The sequence below is a fragment of the Herpailurus yagouaroundi genome, unplaced genomic scaffold (assembly GCF_014898765.1).
Source record: "Herpailurus yagouaroundi ecotype Mexico unplaced genomic scaffold, PumYag 213, whole genome shotgun sequence".
NCBI classification, from domain to species: Eukaryota; Metazoa; Chordata; class Mammalia; order Carnivora; family Felidae; genus Herpailurus; species Herpailurus yagouaroundi.
The window spans coordinates 3,506,106-3,528,567 of record NW_024412444.1 but is presented as its reverse complement, the minus strand read 5'-3'; the positions used below and the strand labels follow the sequence as shown (position 1 = coordinate 3,528,567).

The following is a 22,462-nucleotide window of genomic DNA, read 5'->3' as shown; positions in this document are numbered from 1 at the left end:
CAGGAGAAAAGCAAGCAAGGATGTAATAAACATAAAACAGCATTGACAGAGCATTAATTTGGGGGGATCATTTTACATAATACTAGAAGGCTCAAATAACAAAGAATTTAAACTAGGCTATTACATTTAAAATATGTGCCAGTTGGGGCGCCTGGGTGGCGCAGTCGGTTAAGCGTCCGACTTCAGCCAGGTCACGATCTCGCGGTCCGTGAGTTTGAGCCCCGCGTCGGGCTCTGGGCTGATGGCTCAGAGCCTGGAGCCTATTTCCGATTCTGTGTCTCCCTCTCTCTCTGCTCCTCCCCCGTTCATGCTCTGTCTCTCTCTGTCCCAAAAATAAATAAACGTTGAAAAAAAAATTAAAAAAAAAAAATAAAATAAAATATGTGCCAGAGACCCTTGAAGACACTATTAAAGAGACGGCAAATGGCTGAGAACTTAAAGAGAACAATGGAGCAACAGCTGACAAATTATACAATGTTCTTCGACCACGGGTCCAACTGGTAGAAACTGACCCTATGAATATACTTGCAAAAGTCTGCAACATCTCCAGTATTGCTTATTGCGGTATTTTTATAATAGCAAATAAATGAAAATCAAAGCGGAAGATCTGAAAAAGACCACCAGGGATCAACTAAGTAAAGCATAGTTGATTCATACGGTAACTACTCCAAGAAAGGTATATCTGCTTAGTGTTAGTGTCAAAGGAAAATATGTGGGGTGGTGCATACTGTCTGACCCCCTTTGTGTAAAAAGGAACAAAGAAAAGGAGGCACTCTATATTGATGTGAGCCATCATCACAAAGTTTTTAACAACAGTTTCCTTTAGGTAGAAGGACATGAGCTTGGGAAGTAAGGGAGAAGATGTCTTCATTGCATAGACAGATATACAGATGTCACTCTTTAGTCTACAAAGATATACAGACCTTATTATCCTGCATTGATTGTACAAACACTAGACACAGAGTGCTTTTTCACTATTGTTGTATAAGCAATAGCTACGTGAGTGAGCCTGTGTATTTCTTTGTAATTCTCTACATTAACAAAATAAAACAATAGCTAAATTACGGCTATAAAAATATGTCATAGAAACAAAAAAGGTAACCAAATGTTTTTTTAAATTATAGACACAAATTATACTCTACGGGACCAACAGAAGGCTTGTAGATCAAGTTAGCTAATATTTATGCTTAATGGAGAAAGACTGGTTCAGTGACAGCTAAAAATAACCAGGCTAAAATCGTCTTTCCATTTTTAGACAAGATAGAAATTAGGTAAGAACATCTCTAGCCTTAGAGAAACAAAATAGCAATGCAGTATCTATGTGAACTACAAAATTCATGTCTTCAGATGGTAACTTCCCCATGGTCAAAAATGTGTATCATGAGGATGACATTGACAGTGAAGATGATGTTATGTCCTGCCTAGACAGGAAACGACTGATCTTTATTTTAGTATCATGGTCAACAGATTCCTTATTACAGATGATTGCTTTACAGACTAACAAAACCTAATTTGAACTATTTTATTTGAGATGTATTATACCTAAGGTTTCAAGTGGCCAAAATCAAAATAGATATATTCGAGTCAATCCTGGGTCATTTAATAAATATTCAGTAACTCATCAAATATTTGCTGAATAAAAAGGACACACATCCACCTATCCACTCCCCATCCCGCCCCTGAAAATGGTCATAAGGTTTGAACAATTTACAGAGGAATATATATGACTAGCCATCTAACCACATGAAAAGATATTTAATATCATTATCAGAAAAAGGCAAATCAAAACCACAGTGAAATTCCACTACATACCTACTAGAATGGGAAAATTTATTTTTTTAATTTTTTAATTTTTTTTAATGTTTACTTTGGAGACAGACAGACAGAGATAGAGTAGGAGCAGGGGAGGGGCAGAGACAGAGGGAGACACAAAATCTGAAGCAGCCTCCAGAATCTGAGCTGTCAGCACAGAGTCTGACATGGGGCTCGAACCAAGGAACCATGACCTGAGCCAAAGTCAGGTCTCAACTGACTAAGCTACCCAGGCGCCCATAGAATGGCAAAAATTTAAAAGTCAGTATCAAGTGTTAGCAACACTGGAGAACAAGAGGAACTTGTGGGCACTGTCGGTGGGCACAGAAAATGGTTCATTCTCTTGGGAAAAGAATCTTATAAAGCTAAACCTTCACTAACCGAACGACCCAGCACTTTCACTTGCATTTATGCAAGAGAAATGAAAACAAGCACACTCCTCCACACATACGACTTCCGGATGAATCTCCACAACAACTTTCATCACTATGTAATAGTCCAAAAGTGGAAACAACCAAAATATCCATCAACAGGGGAAAGGATAAGCAAGCTGCCCTCTATTCAAATAGGGTGCTACACAACAGTTAACGGGAAGAGACCACTAACACATAGAGTACCATTCACACACGGAAAACACATAATGCTGAGCAAAGGCAACTAGACACAAAAGGCAATATTGTATACAATTCCACTTACATATAAAGTTTTAGAATAATCTAAACTTTAGTGACAAAAAGCAGTTGAGTGGTTACCTGGGGCTGAGGGTAGGCAGAGGCTGACTGCAAAGGCGGACAAGGGAGTAAGATCTATGGAGTGTCCCAATGTCAGTTTCTTGGCTTTGCAATTGTACTATACTTATGTAACCAGTTCTCCCTGGGGGGAACATGGATGCAGGGTACAGGGGATCTCTGTAGTACTGTTTACAATTTCCTGAGAGTCTAGAATGACTTTAAGACAAAAAGATTTTTTAAATTTTTTGTAAGTTTATTCATTTATTTTGAGAGATAGAGAGTGTGTGAGTTGGGGAGGGAAGACAGAGAGGGAGAGAGAATCCCAAGAAGCCTCAGCACTGTCAGCACAGAGCCCAACATGGGGCTTGAACTCACAAACCATGAGATCATGACCTGAGCAGAAATCAGGAGTCAGACACTTAACCGACAGAGCCACCCAGGTGCCCCAAGATGAAAAGTTTTTGAAGGGGGGAGCACAAGGAAGTGTTTGAAGTAGATGCCAGTACAGAAAATCTTGATCGTGGCAGTGATAATATGGGTTTATATATTTATCGAAACTTATGGAACTGTGTGTGTGTGTGTGTGTGTGTGTGTGTGTGTGTGTATACTGGATACAATTTATAGTATGTATGTGACACTATTACGACATTGATTTCAAAAGTTTAAAAAATAAACATGATTACCCAATGACTATGTGATAGGCTATTCTAAATGCTTAATTCTCAATTTCGCAGCAGAAAGATGAAGTGAAAGGAAAACAGATTAAATCTTGATAGTTAAGACAGAAAGGCTTGGGTTTAAATCCCGGCTCCACTGTTTACTAGCTGGTGAACCCAAGCACACTGTTTCACCTCTGAACCTTATCTGTGAAACAGAGCTCTGATAAAACAGAAGCCCTGTCATGAAATTGGTATAAGGATTAAATGAGATGCCAACACTGCTTGGCAAAGAGAAGGTACCATGATAATGTAGAGTGGACAACCACTGAGGCAAGGGAGGGGGAAGAGCTGAGACCTATTCAAAGATGGGCTGTTACTCTTTTTCAAAATGCCCATAAGCATAAAGCCCATTCCATTACTTAGAAATAGCTATGAACAAAATACAGGCACAGGGAAATTCAGACTAAAGGATACTTCTAGAGTGTCTGGAAGGGAATAAAACTCTACTGGTGCTAAAACTGTCCAGCCATATGTAAATGGGTTAGTATTTAGTGCATACTTAATACATTGTTGGCGCTGTGCTGGAGTTGAAATGAAACCAACTGGTAAATCGCTGATATTTAGGAGTCACATAGGCCAACTCTATCTCTAGGTAGAAGGTACTCTGGAGTTCGACCAAAAGGATACCAATGTTTACCAGCCAAATCTGTGTTGTTTAAGACCTAGAGTTTATATTCTCCATAGGAGACCACAGTTGCAGGCGGTAGAAAGACACTGAGCCATGAGTAGAAAAGATGTTATGGGATCCAAGTTACTGCTTGAGTCAAAAGCAAAATCCTAAAGAAGATTTGGGATACAGTATCTGTTTCTCCTATACAGAACCCAGGTACACACACCCTTATGGATCATATGCAAGTTACCTATCAAGATAAAACATGGGCTTATAGATGGGAAGGCATTCATTCTTAAGCCACAGACACTCTTGGTCTACACTTGAGATTTACATTAAAACTAGCCAAGCTAGCTAAAGTTTGTGATCATCGAACTAAAACTCCGCTTTACTGCAGATGTGCAAAAGGGCAAGGTTAACTATGCTGCCGGTTAACATTTACTCTGTGTTCCGTGACATTTGTAAGCGAAAAGCCTCAACCTTCCCATTATATTAAGAATACTGTACTTTTTGGCATCTAATCTCAAATTAATTGCCAATTATTCAGGGGATATGTCTATAAATCTTCTCCTAATTGTCAAGGCAGTGAGCCAATGAAATAATAAATTGCTAGAGAGAGAGAGACAGAGAGAGTCAGAGCATCTTCACTTTCTTTGAAATTCAAGATTTGTTTTCCAAGTGGAAAAGAGAACAGAGGTCAGAAGTACAGGCAACTTTTTCCAAGAAAAGGATTCACAGCTGATTTTAAGACAATTGTGTAATTTCAGTGACAAAAATGAAGCTTACTCTCTGTCCTGCATTTGCCATTACTTTATATTTTGTATCAATGTATCTGAAATTGTGTATCTTTTAAATTTAAAACAATGTATCTCTGCTTTTTTTTAAATTCACACTGGTTTAGAGAAATTTAACCATGTCAATTCACGTAACCTTTGCTAATTACTTTAAATGTTGTGTAATATTCCATTTAAAAAATATACAATGTATTTGTCCTTCATAAAAAATTAGGCTATTTCCAATGTTGTTGCCAATACAACAATGCAATAATAAATGTCACTGTAATATTTTTCTTTTCAAATATGTATAGGTGCAGGAAAAAACATAGTATATACAGGGTTCAGTACTATCAATAGTTCCAGGCATCACTAGGTGTCTTGGAACATCTCCCCCACAGATAAGGGGGTGACTACATTTCTGGTGACTTGTACATCCTATCATATATACATATATGTAGTGATATATATAAATTATATACATATATATATACACACATACAATATACACATATATGTGTGTGTGTGTATATATATATATATATATATGATAGAATATATATCTCATATATACATTTTTTGTCTTTTATGCTTCCTCTTCGGTAACTTGCCTGTTCATATTCCTTGTGCATTTTCCTAATAGGCTGTCTTGTTATTTTTGATAAGATGTTCTTTATATACTCTGGATATGATTCCTTTATCAGTTACTTAAGTCACAAATTTTGCTTGTTACCATTTAAACATGAAATGATTCCTTAACATCATTGTGTAGTTCCTCCAAACTTTTCCTCTACATGCTACACAGTTTTCTGCCATCTCAACTAGAAGCATCATTTTCAAAGTGATGGATTATGAGGGGACTCTGCTTGGTCTGAACTCTATCTCCTAAAGTATAGAATCCTAAGGGAGAACACTAGTCAATAGAAATAATCTTGACGGCCCAGAAACTAGGTTTCCAGAGATATTACTTTTGAGTCTTCTCGATTCATCCATTTCTAACCAAGGAGACAAAACATAACTCTCTCTGTGTTGTATAAGCTCCAGAACATAGAAGGTCAAAGAATAGTGTTTCCTTACAACTAAAATTTAGACTTTAATATATTTCAGATTTTCAATGCTAAGGAAAACGTGCATAAGGATACTAAACTAATCACACTTCCAAGTGATTTACCATTAGCACACAATTTCTTCACGGAATGAATTGTAGTTGTAGGAAAGATGTATTTATTAAGGCAACACAAATGGTTTGTAGTGCAGGGAGCTATTACAGCAAAAAAAAGTCTGTATCAGTTCAGCAGTTTGCATTTGTAAAGGATAGGGTTTTTTTTTAAGTGCAAAATTATAAATCGAAATACAAATTAGCTAGTTTTATCGTCGCTAAAACTTACAACCTGAAATACAATTAGTGAGTTTTGTCTTTAAAAGATTTTGCCATTTGTTTCTTTCTAACACATTTTTCCTGACATTTTTCTGACTGTAAAAGTCATAAAAAATAGTGGGGAGTTAGGATTTACTACTAATTGGATGGACCGACTGAACGGATGGCTGCACAACAGTGTGAAGGTACTCAACGCCACTGAACTGTACCCTTAAAATACTTAACATGATCTTATGTGATACATATTTTACCACAATAAAAAGGTAACCTATGTGAATTCCGAGGTTTGAAAAATACACAAAAGTACAACAATGAAGGTTAAAGATCAACTGTAACCTCATGTGCATCACCATTAACGTGTTGGTACTGAATGCCCCGTGTAGGCCTACCTACGCATACAGACGGATGCCCTTACTGTACCCTCACACACATGGGGGATTCATTCACTCATTCAACCAGATATTTATTAAGTCCCGACAGCCAGACAATCGGTAGGCCCTGGCGACACACCACGACAACACAGAACTCCTGAACAGGAACTAACACACAAGTTTTAGCAAACATGAACCGAGCTGGCCTCTGAGCAGAGGTCATTGTTAAGATGAGAAAGCAAACGAGACAAGAACCAAGTTAACTCTGCAAAGTGTGGCGAAAACAGCATTCTAGACAGAGAATGCCGCATGTGCAAATGAACGGAAATAGAAAGGAGGCTGGCGTGTTAGAGAAAAAGCGTGGAGCTCGGACAGGGGCAGCACACGCAGAGGTGGAACAGAGAAGCTGGGGCGGATCATGCTGTGCCTTGCAGGCCAAGATAAGGAGTTTGCATTTTATTCTAAGCTCCTTAGGAATGTAGTGAAGGGAGGGCAGTCAGGGACATAAGGGAGGCCTCGTCTCCGTGTTGAGATTCCCCCCGCAGCTGTGCAGTGGGTCAAGAGTAGAGGGAGGTGGGGGGCGCCTGGGTGGCTCAGTCGGTTGAGCATCCGACTTCGGCTCAGGTCATGATCTCACGGTTCATGAGTTCGAGCCCCGCGTCGGGCTCTGTGCAGACAGCTCCGAGCCCGGAGCCTGGTTCGGATTCTGTGTCTCCCTCTCTCTCTGCCCCTCCCCTGCTCATGCTCTCTGTCTCAAAAATAAATAAAACATTTAAAAAAAAATTTTTTTTTAAAGAGTAGAGGGAGGTGACAGCGTGCGGCCAGTGTGGCTGATCACACAAGACCGGAAGTGGCCTGGAATAAGGAAACGGATGAAAAGAGGAAGGGCAGGAGCACAGAGAGAAGATGTAACTTAAAGCTAGAAGCAACAGGGTGTGCCCGCGTGATGGAGGAAGATGCCAAATGCAAGAGAGGAGTCAAAAGTGATTCCCATGTTTGGGCTTAAGTGCTGATGCCCACAGGGGAGGAGAACACAGGAGTTCCATTAGATACCTATTAAATAGGGGATAGGAAGGATCATGCCCGGCATGAGGATTTACATCCACATGGTCTAACAAATAATTCATACGCATTTCCAATACTCTAGCAGTGCTCGAAAATTTAGTTTTAATAGCACATATGTGTCATGTCTCATTCCATCACAACCTATTTAACTATTACCCATCAGTAAGCATATGAATGAGCTCTACTGTGATTATCCTCCTTGGATAAAACCTATCTGTATTTCTTTTTTTTTTTTTTAAGTTTATTTGTTTATTCTGAGAGAGAGAAATAGAGAGAAAAACAAAGAGCAATAAGAGGAGGGGCAGAGAGTGGGGTAGAGAGAATCCCAGGCAGGCTCCATGCTGTGAGTGCAGAGCCCCACTAGGAGCTTGATCCCATGAACCATGAAATCATGACCTGAGCCAACATCAAGAGTTGGATGCTTAAGTGACTGAGCCACACAGGCGCCTCAAATCTAACTGTATTTCTGATTATCTTCTCACAATCCTTGAAGTGGAAACAGTGGGACAAAAAGCATAAAATGATACAAATTCTCTCCCAAAAGACTGTATCAGCTTCCCTTTATTCACCTTGATTCTAAATGCCTCCAAAGTAGCTATGTGGATGCATCATCATATTATCAGTTTCATGTTATCAGACATTTAGATGTCTTTCCTCTGAAAAAAATGATCCAGGTCATAGGGGTACCTGGATGGCTCAGTGGGTTAAGCCTCCAATTCTTGGTTTCAGCTCAGGTCATGATCTCATGGTTTTGGGGGTTTGAGCCCTGTGCTGGGCTCTGTGCTGACATCACGGAGCCTGCTTGGGATTCTTTCTTTTTCTCTCTCTCTGTCTTTCTCTCTCTATCTGCCCCTCCCCCACTCATGCTGTGACTCTCTCAACATAAACAAAAAATTATTTTTAAATGATCATAAACAATGTTGCAATGAAAAATCTTGAGTATGTATGTTTGCTAAAATCCTCTAGAGGTGGAATTACTAGAACAATGAGCACAATCGTTAAAGATTCTTCATACATACTGACAAACTGCTTTCCAGAAAGGTTTCCACTCAACTCTAGAAGAAGTACAATATCACTAATCTAATTACAGTGCCAAAATGAGGATTGTTTTTCCCTTTTTAAGTATGCTTTTTTTTGTTTTTTAAAGTAATCTCTATGCCCTCCATGGGGCTGGAACTCATGACCCTGAGATCAAGAGTTGCATGCCCGGCCCGGCATCCCTAAGTATGCGTTTTTAAAAGTTTTCCATCAATAATTCAAACAGATGCCAACACTATATTATACAAGCAACATGGACGCTTAAAATACGTTTCTCTTCAATCTGAGAAACTGTTGGGTGCAATGAGAAAATTTTTGTGGAGAACGGCCTGTGGCAAAATAATGGATGAATTCCATTATCATTATGTATTTAAGTAAAATGAAGAAACAAACAAAACCCTTTGCCTTTAAACACACAGAGATTGAGAACACTCAGTATGCCAGTTCTGACAGATTTGCTTCCAAGCCTGCCTCCCCCAGATGGCATGTAAGCACTGGTCACAATCAGGGGTCAGCAAAATTTTTCTGCAGAGTGCCAAGGGTCAGGCAGTACACGTTCTCCGCCTTTGGGAGCCCATCTGGACCCCGTCCAACTACTAAAGTTTGCCTTTATAGTCCAAAAGCAGCCACAGATTATATGTAACCAAGGTTTTTTCTCAATAAAACTTTATTTACAAAAAAGGGCAGCGGACTTAGTCCGCTGACCAGAGCCTGCTAAGTCGTCACTGTAGATGCTGGCTTCGAATCTCCAGGTGAGCAATTCTCCTTTGAGCATTCTTAGGGTACAGGGTATTCAGCGTCTCCAAGGCTAGTCTTAGCAGCGTTACCCAGAAACCTGCTGAGTTGCAAATTACCAGGCTTCACCCAAAACTTACTGAATTAGAAACTCTGCGGGTCCAGTTCAGCAGTCTATGTTTTAACAGACCGTCCAGGTGGTTCTAAGACACGCTGATATTTGTGACCAATGATCACTATGCCAAAGCAAAGTCCCCCTAACAAAATGTGGGGAGCTAGGCTCAGAAAACAAACCCATTTCCTTATCTGTCACCAATGGTCCCCATCTCTCTGCACACCTCAAGAGATGCCAGTCCTCCTGGGCTAATAATGACACCTTACAATAACAAGCACAGTGCAAATGACACCAGGCAGGTGGGGCATCATCAGACATGCAGAGATTGAATCCATTCTCCTAGTGGCACAAAGACAGTTGTTCTTTCAGTCATGTTTCTGTAGAACTTTAAAAAAAAAAAAAAAAGTGGGGTGCCTGGGTGGCTCAGTCGGTTGGGCGACCGACTTCGGCTCAGGTCATGATCTCGCGGTCTGGGAGTTCGAGCCCCGCATCGGGCTCTGTGCTGACAGCTCAGAGCCTGGAGCCTGTTTCAGATTCTGTGTCTCCCTCTCTCTCTGACCTTCCCCCATTCATGCTCTGTCTCTCTCTGTCTCTAAAATGAATAAACGTTGGGGCGCCTGGGTGGCGCAGTCGGTTAAGCGTCCGACTTCAGCCAGGTCACGATCTCGCGGTCCGTGAGTTCGAGCCCCGCGTCGGGCTCTGGGCTGATGGCTCAGAGCCTGGAGCCTGGTTCCGATTCTGTGTCTCCCTCTCTCTCTGCCCCTCCCCCGTTCACACTCTGTCTCTCTCTGTCCCAAAAATAAATAAACGTTGAAAAAAAAAATTAAAAAAAAAAATAAAATAAAATGAATAAACGTTAAAAAAATTAAAAAAAAAAGAAAAGAAAAGAAAAAAAGAGACTGCAGGAAAGATTTACGTCTGCTGATGAAGCTCTAGAAACTACTATTTACATGTAACTCCCCACATGGACGAGCACAAAACATTTTGCTAGCACTTCAGGACATCCACGTTATTATTATTTCCTGCCTGTCTCCTCTCTTCTTTTTCTCCTGGTGAATCTTTGCATACCAAATTTCATCCCACAGCGAGAAGAAACCTGAATTAAGCATGGAAAGAAAGGCACAGCTTAAATTCCATCATGTCTATTTTTCCATTATTCCAGCCTTTTGTGCTTCTTGTATTTATTTCAGTTAAACTGGTATAGTCAAATAACATCTGTTCAGAAAAGAAAAAAAAAAATGAAAGATTTACAAAAGGGAAAGGCAAAAGACAATGTTGCTCTGTAGGCAAAGTAACCTATCTGATGTGAGTTTATGACCGGCAATAATCAACAACACGGCTGAAGTCAGAGGTCTCTACACTCAGGTCCTTGAGTGCAATCTGTAGACATGTGTGTGTCCTTCAAGAAGACACTAAATTCTTAAGAAGACACTGCACTGGGATCTAAAGGAGCTCTGCTTGGTGACCTGCTGGACTGGAGTGATGCCAGTGAGCATTTACTGAGCACTTTTAACAGGCAGACACAGTGCTCAGTCCTAACTTTGCAATCCTCACCTCACATCAGTGAGGTTGGTTCTATTTCCAGTCCCATTTTACAGGACAAAAAAACTGAGGTTAACGGGCTGCCCCATCGCCCAGGTAATTAGGCAAAAAGGAAATATATGTAAATCTAGACAGATGAAATAAGAATGCAAGATGTTAACAGCTGATCAGTTAGAGTCAATCATGGCATATACTACGCTGTTGATTCAATATGTTATGCGGTTTATGGGTTTGATATTTTCTAAAACAAGAAAGAGTAAAAGAAAAGAATGGTTTTTGTGAAGCAGTGACATTCACCATGCCACTAGAAAACATTTTATGTGAATCTCAACATAAAAACTGAAGACTGACTTCCCTCTAAACAGTCATAGTACAGTTGCCCCAATACCCTCTCGATGTTCAACATAGGTAGAAACCAAGGAAGTGACATGTCAACAGCGATGACTTCCAAAGAACATTCAGCCAAGGAGCCCAAGCGAAGTTCCTTCCCAGGAACCAGCACCTGTCCCCTTGGCTTTCAGGACACTGTTGATAAGGAAGGTGTTTTAAACGCTTCTATGCAAGTGCAAACGGAGATCCCATAGGCATCTCACAGCCCAGAACTTCCATAGTAATTAACACAGCTGTTCTCCGACCCCTGCGAGCCTTACCCCAATTCAGTTTTCAGCCAGGAATGGATAAAATGGGTCACAAACTACATTCTAATATAGTCTGATATCATTCACACAGTAGGTTGGGGCCAGAGATCCAGGGGCTCTGACCTATATAGTGAGAAATCTCACTATACAGGGTTACAATTGAACATGCCACACCAGCTTCTGCTGGACCACAGAACAGAGGCCACGAGCAACATCCCATCATTTCATGGGCCTGAAAAAGCTGACACCCTTTCCCACAAGCAAAGCAGCCCTGTGAGTATTCTTTGCACAGTAACTCTCTTTAAAAGATTTTTCAAAGCTGGGGACCAAAGACAGAATCACAAGTATATGGTCCAAGCAGGTGAGAATGGAAAAGAAAACATCTCAGGAGGATTCTAGAGTAGACGTAGGCAAAATTTATCTGTAAGGTCCCATAGTACATACTTTATCCTTTGCAGGATGAGAGGCCTAGGCTCCAACCACTCTGCTTTTTTTTTTAAAGAAGAAAACCAACACTAGACAATAAGTAAATGAGTGCATAGCTGTGTTCTCAATAAAAACTTCATTACAAAACCAAGCAGCAGGCTAGACTGGGCCCATAAGCTGGAGCTGGCCACTCCCTGTTGTAGAGGGTTACGTCTCTCTCAGAAAACGTTTATGTTACACTTTCTGAAAACGGCCAGAGGTGTGGGGGTTCATGCATCGGGATGTGTGCAAGTAGCACCTGGTGTGTAAACCATTCCCTTAGAAAAGGAGTAGGAAGGTGAGGTGTGGGTCCACACTGACGGGCTTTCACAACGATATTCAACAGGTGAAAAATATCCATTCCCACATCCTCTATAAAGTAGAAAAATTTCACATATTTATTTATTTATTTATTTATTATTATTTTTTTTTAATTTTTTTTCAACGTTTATTTATTTTTCGGACAGAGAGAGACAGAGCATGAACAGGGGAGGGGCAGAGAGAGAGGGAGACACAGAATCGGAAACAGGCTCCAGGCTCTGAGCCATCAGCCCAGAGCCCGACGCGGGGCTCGAACTCACGGACCGCGAGATCGTGACCTGGCTGAAGTCGGACGCTTAACCGACTGCGCCACCCAGGAGCCCCAAATTTCACATATTTAAAGACCTGGATAGCTTTCAGAGAAATTTATCAAATGACTCCTGAAATAAACTCTGTTACTGGCATCAATCTCCAGTTCATACAAATATACAGAATAGAAAAATGCATACGTCATAAACACAGATTTCCCTTTTTTTTTTTAATTTTTTTTTTAAACATTTATTTCTTTTTGAGACAGAGAGAGACAGAGCATGAACGGGGGAGGGTCAGAGAGAGGGAGACACAGAATCTGAAACAGGCTCCAGGCTCTGAGCTGTCAGCACAGAGCCCGACGCGGGGCTCGAACTCACGGACTGCGAGATCATGACCTGAGCCGAAGTCGGCTGCTCAACCGACTGAGCCACCCAGGCGCCCCCACAGATTTCCCTTTGATGATTACAAATTTTGTGCTTTATCATAAATTACTTTTCTGAACATTATCTCATTCAGTCCTTGTAAAACCCAGTGAGAAAGGTGGTATCATTCCCACTTTAAACCACATGAAGAAAGACTCGGTGCAGGATTAGAATCACATGTTCTAGTTCCAAAGTCTTGGCTTTCCTGTCTCCACCGTTGGACTTCGAACAAGGTGTTCATCCACATCTAAAGAGTGAAACGTAGAACTACGGACTGACATTCTTCAAAACTGTCAAGCTCATGGAAACACAAGGGAAGATTAAGAACCTGATACAGATTAGAGGAGTCTAAGACGTGGCAACTAAATGTAACGTATCCTGCATGGATTTAGGGACATGAAAGACGCTAGTGGGGGAAAAAAACCCTAGTGAAATCTGAGTTAAGACTGGAGTTAGTTAATAGGGCCTCCTGGGTGGGACAGTCGGTGAAGCCTCCAACTCGTGATCTCACCTCAGATCACGATCTCACAGTGTGTGAGTTCGAGCCCCGCACTAGGCTTTGCGCTCATGGCAAAGAGCCTGCTTGGGATTCTGTCTATCCTTCTCTCTGCCTCTCCTCCATTTGTGCATGCTCTCCCTCTCTCCTTAAATAAACAAACTTTAAAAAAAAGTTTTTTTAGGGGCGCCTGGGTGGCGCAGTCGGTTGAGCGTCCGACTTCAGCCAGGTCACGATCTCGCGGTCCGTGAGTTCGAGCCCCGCGTCGGGCTCTGGGCTGATGGCTCAGAGTCTGGGGCCTGTTTCCGATTCTGTGTCTCCCTCTCTCTCTGCCCCTCCCCCGTTCATGCTCTGTCTCTCTCTGTCCCAAAAATAAATAAACGTTGAAAAAAAAAATTTAAAAAAAAAAAAAGTTTTTTTAAAAGACTGGAGTTAATAGTAATGTACTATCTTAACTTATTTTTGACAAATGAACAACCATTATACAAGATGTTAGTATTAGGGGAAATTCCATGAGATTCGGGAACTTCTGTATTGTCTTTGCACACTTTGCATCTAAAATATTTCAAAACAGAATTCATTTGTTAAAAATGGATACAGTGTACCTATTACGTGCATGTGGCTGTGTGCAGGGCTCTTGGCCATTTTATATGTTGCAAATCCACCAAGGTAAGAATTCTTACAGAGATTTCCCTCTCTGGGTTAACCACAGCTCCCACTTCCAGAATGTGGTACGTAGTATAGCTGTTAAAAAATATTTGGGGGCACCTGGGTGGCTCAGTCGGTTAACTGTCCAACTCTTGGTTTTGGCTCAGGCCATGATCTCAGTTTCATGAGTTCGAGCCCTGTGTCAGGCTCTGTGCTGGCAGCACGGCCCCTGCTTGAGATTCTCTGTCTCCCTCTCTCTGCCACTCTCCCACTCATGCTGTCTCTGTCTTCCTCGGGATAAAGAGATAAACTTGACAACATTTATTTTAACATTAGAATTGAGTTCTAGTTCATGGGCTGGTCATCAGACATTTTCAGTCTCCATAATTCCATAAACGATTATCACTTTCACACTTGACTATTTTCATTCCATCTCACTGTAGTCTTTAGGCTGTTATTGAAAAGTGATTATAAATAATGGGGCTATAAAAAGCCATTCAATAATTAGGACACTAACTGGCCACATGCCCACCTCAACAATGGAAGGTGATTTATGTTAGGCAACCCCATCACATCTGCCAGCCTCTGACGGGGCTCTCGGGTTGCACATTAAAACTGCTCTGAACAGCCATTTTTTCTTGATTAGAAAAGAGACCAATAAGCCCGTTTTAGAGCTTTTTCAATTTTATTTGCAAGGAAAGAAAACAATAGACCATTTTTTGCCTTGCTATTTCACATATCCAGAGAACAGGGGGGGAAAGCACAGGACATAAACTAGATCAGGTCAAAGTCTTGGCCACTGTCATAGAATGGGAAAGACCTAGATGAAATCTAAAGACAAAAGACCTAACCAACCACACCTCATCCACTCAACGCCTAAGACTTCAATATAGCACACAAGCTTAAAACTATTTAATATTCATCAAATGGTTCTCAACAGGACTACCACTGGCATCTTGGGCAAGACAAGGTGTTGTTGATGGTACATACCTCCCTGGACATCAGCCTCCCTGTTCTCAGCAGCTCCCAGATGACCACCTGAAGGTCTCCCCAGTCACTGAACCACCTGGGTAGGACAGTCCTACCACAGGGAGATAGCTAAATGAGTATCAGTCAGGGAAAAGTTGTGCTTAACTGATGAATTTTTTTTCACTGAGATCCAAGAACATATTAGAAAAGAATATTGCAAAAGCGCCTCTGGTGGGGAGGGTTCCAAACTGCTAAGATTCTAGGCTCTACATGCACAGGCTTACAGGAGCTTCCATGTCTTCTAGAATAGGGCTGCTGACCGAGAGGCGGCAGAGCTCAGTTCTGAAATCAAACGTTTGAGCTAATCATCACGCGGGGTCTGCAGAGGTCTTCTCTGACAAATGTCCCCATAGGGGGTCCTCCATCAATGTCTCTCCCATTGCTTTATTGGGTTCATAGGCATTATCATTCTTTGAAATGATTTTTTTTTCCTTTTTCTTTCTTACCTGTCGCCTCCCTCAGCATGAGTCTCCTATGAGAGCTGAGCCCATCTCAGCGTAGAGTAGGGGTTGTGATACAATTAGCACCTTTGGGGACGCAGTGATGAACTCAATTATGAGACGAGGGGGCACCCAGGGGCTCAGCTGGTTAAGCATGTGACTCTTGATTTCGGCTCAGGTTGTGATCTCACAGCTCATGGGGCTGAACCCCGCATCAGGCTCCATGGTGACAGTGCGGGGTCCACCCGGAATTCTCTTTCCCTCTCTCCCTGCCCCTCCCCTGCTCGCATGCTCACTCTCTCTCTCTCAAAAATAAATATGCATTAAAAACAGATGAAGGATAACATGAATGAAAATAACATAAGCAGTAGCTAAACCAGAAGCAGGCAGGCAGATGCTGCCATCCTGACTTTGCCATTAGTGACCTCTTCGTTCTTGGGCAAATCCCTTAATCACCCAGGGTCTCAGTTTCCTCATCAAGAAAGTGGGGATAATGAGAGTACCTACCCAAACAGGGCTGTCATGAGGAACACACAAGTAGATGCAACATAATGCTCAGTAAACATGAGCCACCCTCCCCCTCAGCATCTGACTTGAAGCAAATGTATTTCCAAAACACCTTGCAAGGAATTGTGTCTGTTCTCGAGGAGAGCCATTTTTTTTAGGATTCATAATTACGACTACATGCATACAACAAACAAGTGAAACAAGCCAGTCTTCCCATATTTGCTAGACTGCAAACTAATTAAAACCTGTGTGTTATCCCCAGATTGCCTGCACGCTCCCACTTCTGTACAGATCACACTGTGTGGCCAGAGGTGTGTGGGGAAAGAGTGAGGAATTCGAGGTTGGTCTGAATGGCAGCCGTGCACAGTACCAGACGTCAGGGAATCCAGTGTTCATTTTTTTTTTATTTTGCCATTTATTTATACGCTTTTCACCTACCTATTTCACACTGTTTATTCATTACTTTAATGTGGATTACTGTGATAACTAATGATGTTAATCATCATGTCAGATGTTAATGGCACATCTATTCATTTGTGAAGTTTCTGTTCAACTTGTTTGCCAATTTTTTTTTAACTAGGTTTGTCTTCTTGACATTGACTTGTAAGACTTCTTGATACATCCTGGATACCAGTCTTTTGTCATGAAAACATGTTGCGAATATCTTCTCCCGGTCCGTGACATATCCATTCACTTTCTTGATGATGTCTTTTGATGAATGGACGTTTTGATTGTTGATGCAGTCTAACATATCAGTTTTTCTGCAGTTTCTCTTCTGTGTTATTCATTTGTTACAGATGAGTCAGAAAACTGCATAACGAAGTAGAAGAACCCTGGGCAAGGGTCAGGAGACCTGGATTTGAGACCTAAATCTGTGTGCTATTTGTGTTTGGCAAAGTCATTTGTGAGAGTTAATTTTACCTGTCAACTGGGTCTCGGGGTGCCCAAGTATTTGATCAAATAGTATTCTGCATGTTTCTGTGCAAACGCTTTTGGATGAGATTAACATTTAAATTGATACAGTGAATAAAGCAGACTGCTCTCCCCTGTGTGGGTGGCCCTCACCTAATCAGTAGAAGGCCTGAATAAAACAAAAAGTCTGATCCTTTCATAAGTAAATGGGAATTTCTCCTGCCTGAGCCTAGGAGCTAGAACATCAGCTCTTTCTTGCTTTGGACTCTAATGGAAACACTGACTTTTCCCGGGTCTGAAGCTGTCTGGCCTCTGGACTATAACCGAACACCATCAGCTCCCTTGGTTGTCAGTCCTTCAGACTGTGACTAGAACTGTACCATCAGCTCTCCTGGGTCTCTAGCTTGCCAACGGCAGGCCTTGGAACTTGCCAGCCACCATAATTGCATAAGCCAATTTCCTAGAATAAATTAATCCCTCTTTACACGCACACATACACACACCCTGTTGGCTCTGTTTCTCTGACGGACCCTGATTATACACCATCTACTTCTTCTAGCTCCAAAAGGGCACATAGCATTCTGACAGATGCTTTGTGACTGTTGCTAAAATCTCTAACCAACTGCCCTAGTTCACATATCCATAAATGCAGAGGCTGGATTCTCCAAAACCAAAGATCTCTCCCATTCTAAAAATCTGATACTTATCTTAGCCTCACCTTCCTAATCAGGCAACATCTTCTCCCTTGGGGGTCTTCCTCCAAAATTGATTTGGCTGAGCCTCCCAGAAACAGGGACCTAACACCCTCCTGGCTAATCAAGTCAGCAGTAATTCTAACAGGCCCCTGCGACATACAAACCTATTCTGGCTTGTCTCCACTGTGTGGACGCACGGCTATAAGAGTTGAAACAGTTCAAAGTTGACTGCACAATAGGGGTTTTAGCAGCTGACTTCTATCAGTGTCACAGAGATGCTCACGCCACTTCTAAAATAAACATTTGAAAAACTGTAACAGAGATGCCAAATGTGCCAATAAACCCAATTACTGACTGCCACTACCAGGCAAGCCAATACTTGAGCTCCACAGCAACCAAAACATAGCAGAGGATGCAACATTTGTTAGAGGAACAAAGTGAAACCTATCAGACACCTCGGGCTTTGGGAACCTGTGACACCCTCTTTCACGGCTTGATTTCAGACCAGTCCGTAGGAAAGGGAAATTTACCTTTAGAAATTAAAGTGACTTTAATTTTGCAATGCCTTTTAGAAAATCAACCTACACCCTAGAGAGATGCCAAGCCAAAACTGAGAATTCCTGCCTTTTAATGACCCTATATTAAAATTAGGTAACGGTGACCCAGCAGCTACAGGGAGAGCCTGAAGGAATTCAGTTCACTGGCCTTCCCTCACAAGGCTTTAACAGCAAAAACGAACAGCTGTGCTCTCCTTGGGTCACTGAATGTTCTTTAATATCAAGCAACCAGCCAGAATTCAGGATTACTCAGAATTTAAGTGGTAGCTGGACATTTCCTCAAAAGGAAGGGCCTGAACCTTGGTGAATGTCAGAATCATCCAGAGGCACATCTAAAATAATCCTGGGGCCTCGGCCCGCACATCAGACAAGTTAAACAAGTGTCTATGGGAAGGGCTAGGCATTGCTGTTTGTTTTTTGTCTCCCCTAGTGATCCCAATGTGTAGCCAGGGTGCTAAGCCTAACCCACTTCTCTGATCCTGAATTCTCAGTGGACTCACTAATTGCAGAACATCTCTAGGCATCACCTTGTGTTTATAGAGCATCCTAGAGGATCTCCTAAGATGAAGTGCCTTGAGCTTCAAAGTAGAAATGTAAGACTGTGAACCAGCAGCAGGGTGGGATGGGCGGGAGGGAAGAACATCAAGGCAGAAAGGAGGTTAAAAAAAAAAAAAGCTCTAACACCCTCTTAAAGTCACAGCCCTGGGAATTTAAATTGGGTTTCTGCCTGCTCTGACTGGGGAAGCAAACTCAAATTAGCTGGGTAGAAGACTCATCTCAAAGGATCAGGGGACTCTGGGCGACCTGTACTTTGATGTCTCTCACTGCAGCTCAGCACATTTCTTGCTTTCACACCAATTCTTGAGAGAAGTCCTAAGTGACTTCTGTTTAGTCTGAAGGACATACATCAAATAGCAATGGTGGGCTAGGGGCTAGGGGCATGAAGGTTTCCGCCTGGCTGTAAGGGAGGACAAAGAACAAGGTGAGAAAGGGCGGAGTCACAGCACAAATGCAGGGCTTTCCCACACTGAAATAAAAACACTGATGTTTTCACAGTGCCACAGGCTGACTCCTGAGGTGGAATAGAGCGCCACATTTAGAAAGAGCTAGAGAAGATGAAAGAACAAACAGAAGGCTCCCCCAAATTAAACACAACGCGAATGTGTCGTGAATCGAGTAATTCTTCTGTTGATGGCTTCCACGCTAACACTGAACCATGTGCTTGTTCCCTTAAAAGCTTTCTTCAAGCGCCAGCACCAACTGTTGCTTTCAGCCACTCCCACATCCTGATCAAGCTCTTCCGTGCTCCCAGGAACAATTTGATTTCATTTAACGAGGTATTATTCCGCCACTGGTCAAAGATATAGGAGGTACTACGATCATGCCTTCTCTCCAAAAGACTCCGAGGGAATAAGTGAAAAGGCTTCAGAAATGTTCCACCACCAAACTAAAAATATTTAAGGTGGCAGAAAACCTTGCCTTCATTCAGATACCAGAATATTCCATAAAGTGTTTCTATAGAGGCTTAACTGAACATCTACCCCATCCATCCACCACCTTGACATGTAGGTTTTATTTATATATACTGAAATCACACTGTTATCTTAAAAGTTCCAGCAAAATCAAACTACGAAAGTAAAGCAGTTACACTTTCCTTCCTTTTTCTTGGTAAAAGACGACTAGCTTAACATGTGCTTTTCTCCCCATAATTAGAAAGATTCTGGAAAGAGAAGAATGTAGTCAAACAGGCTTGAGCAAAAAGTGGCTTAAAAAGAAGTCATATACATAATATATATATATATATATATATATATATATATATATATATGAATAATAATGAATAAAAGCTCCATCGCTCATTTGATAGGTATTACCTGCCTGGAAATTAAAACCCACTTTGTGCTATCTCTAGAGAAGACCTTCTGTTCCAAAATGAGGGTCTAATGTTTGAATTGTGCAAGCCAAATCAGCTTGAAAAAACAGAAGGCACAGCTAAGCTTTAGCAGAACAATCCCTGACATAATATGCCAAGGAATACGTTTGACAAAACAGAAGCAGAAAAATATTTTCAAAATCCGTTCTTGGCTTAAATATAGCATTTGGCACCTCAAGCAAACACAGAGAACAACTGATTTGGTGGTGCCATGTGACATTCTGAACTACAGCAGGCCAGATGGTAGGGCAGGTTATTCATTTCTCAGCTCCTTACCCTCTTTGCCCATCCATTAGTTACTCCACAGTTCGGGGTCCCCTGGAAGGGCTGGAAAGAAAAGAACTGGGTAAAGGCATATAACCAGTTTTCTTAGTAATTACTCTCTCCTTTAAAACCATTCTGATGGCAAACATCTTATGCCAACTCAACAGCTCTCATTATTAAATGTTCTGGATCACAGAGCTAAGTTGGTGTCTCACCTGCTGTCTATAAAAAGTAAAGGGGTAACACTTTTTCTTCTGGAAAGTTGGGGCAGATGTATGTTTCCCTATTCTTCCCACTAAGTACAACAACAGACCTTGGATGTCATCTATTAAAAAAAAAAAAAAAAAAAAAAAAAAAAGAAGAAGTCTCTGAAATGTAAACAGAGGAAGGCAGACCAGCTAGGAACCTCAGGACAGACCTCAGCAAGGTCATGAGTTCCATGGGTTTTCTTTATGCTTCACATATCCCAGAATCGGAGCTGAAGAAGCCAACAACCAGTAAGTGATAATAGGTACAAACAGAAAAAGTCCTGAAGAACCAGGAAAGAGGTAGACTAGCAAGACAGAAAACTTTTAGACAATAACTGCCAAACCCCAAACACAAAAGGAAAACAAAACAATAAAAAACCATGGTCTCACTAACACCCAGTCCAGAAACAACCAAGTTGAAAGCCTAGATGTCTACCTTCTCTAGTCTACAGTGGTATACCCCAATCTTCCCTCCCTATGTCAGGATGATACCAGATAACAATGAGTAGGGAAATGAATTTTCAATCCCACTGGGCTACAATAAACCCTTTCTCCTTCCTACTACTTCCCTCCCACGTGTGTGGGGAGCCTATGGGAAGCCACAACTCCTGTCCCACACAGCAGGAATAAAAAGCCACTCCCCAAATGTCAATGGAAGAAGAGTGAAGACCCTCGACTTCTCCGCAGCACTGGCAGTCACAAGGTGTCACCCCTACTTCCTCTGCCAAAGCAGTGTCAAACCAAACTATGTGAAAGCTAAAGTTTAAATACAATTCTGATTCTGATAACAAAATATCCCAAATGTCCAGATTTTAGCTGAAAATCACTCATCATGATGAGAACCCCCAAAAATCTCAGTAAGAATGAAAAAGATAATAAATAGACACCAGCACTGAGATGAAAGAGATTTCAGAATTATCTGACAAAGATTTAAAGGCATTCATTATCAAAATCATTCAAAAAGCAATCATAAACATACTTGAGACAAATGAAAAACTATAAAGTCTCAACAAAACAATAAAAGATCTAAAGGTAAAACAAGTAAAAATTTTAGAGGTATAAATTACCATCAATGAATAGGATCATGAAGAGTGGACAGAGGAAAGAATCAATCAACTTGAAGGCAAAACATTAAAAATTATGCAACCTGAGGAAGAGAGAAAATGACTAGAAAAAGAGAAACAGGGCCTTGGGGACTTGTGAGACTCGAACAAAAAATATAACATGTGTGTCACTGGAGTCCTAAAGGAAAGGAGAAAGAGGGCAGGGATAAAAACTTAAGAAATAATGAATGAAAACCTCCCCACCATAGCAAAGCATATTCAAGAAGGTAAGCAAACCTAACACAGAATAAAGTCTGAAAAATCCACTCCAAAACACATCATTCATAATGAAATTTCTGAAAACTAAAAGAAAAGCAAAATATTAAAAAGAAGTTAATGAAATAAGACTTTACCTACAGGATTAAAATAATTAGAACGATGTGGGTTTTTCATCAGAAACTATGGAGACCAGAAAGAGGTACATTTTTCAAGGGCTGAGGAAAAAAATAACTCAGAATTCTCTATCAGATAAAATATGCTTCAGAAATGAAGTAGAGGAGCACCCGAGTGGCTCAGTCAGTTACGCGTCCAACTTTTGATTTCAGTTCATGTCATGATCTTACAGTTCGTGAGACTGAGCCCTGTGTTGAGCTGTGCATTGAAAGTGCAGAGCCTGTTTGGGATTCTCTCCCTCTCTCTCTGC

General features: G+C 41.3%; 1 protein-coding gene across 16 annotated transcripts in view; it reads right to left on the bottom strand.

Annotated features, from left to right (window-relative positions):
• MAGI1 (membrane associated guanylate kinase, WW and PDZ domain containing 1) overlaps positions 1 to 22,462 on the bottom strand; it is a 643,266-nt gene that overhangs the window by 257,345 nt on the left and 363,459 nt on the right. The window lies entirely within an intron of this gene.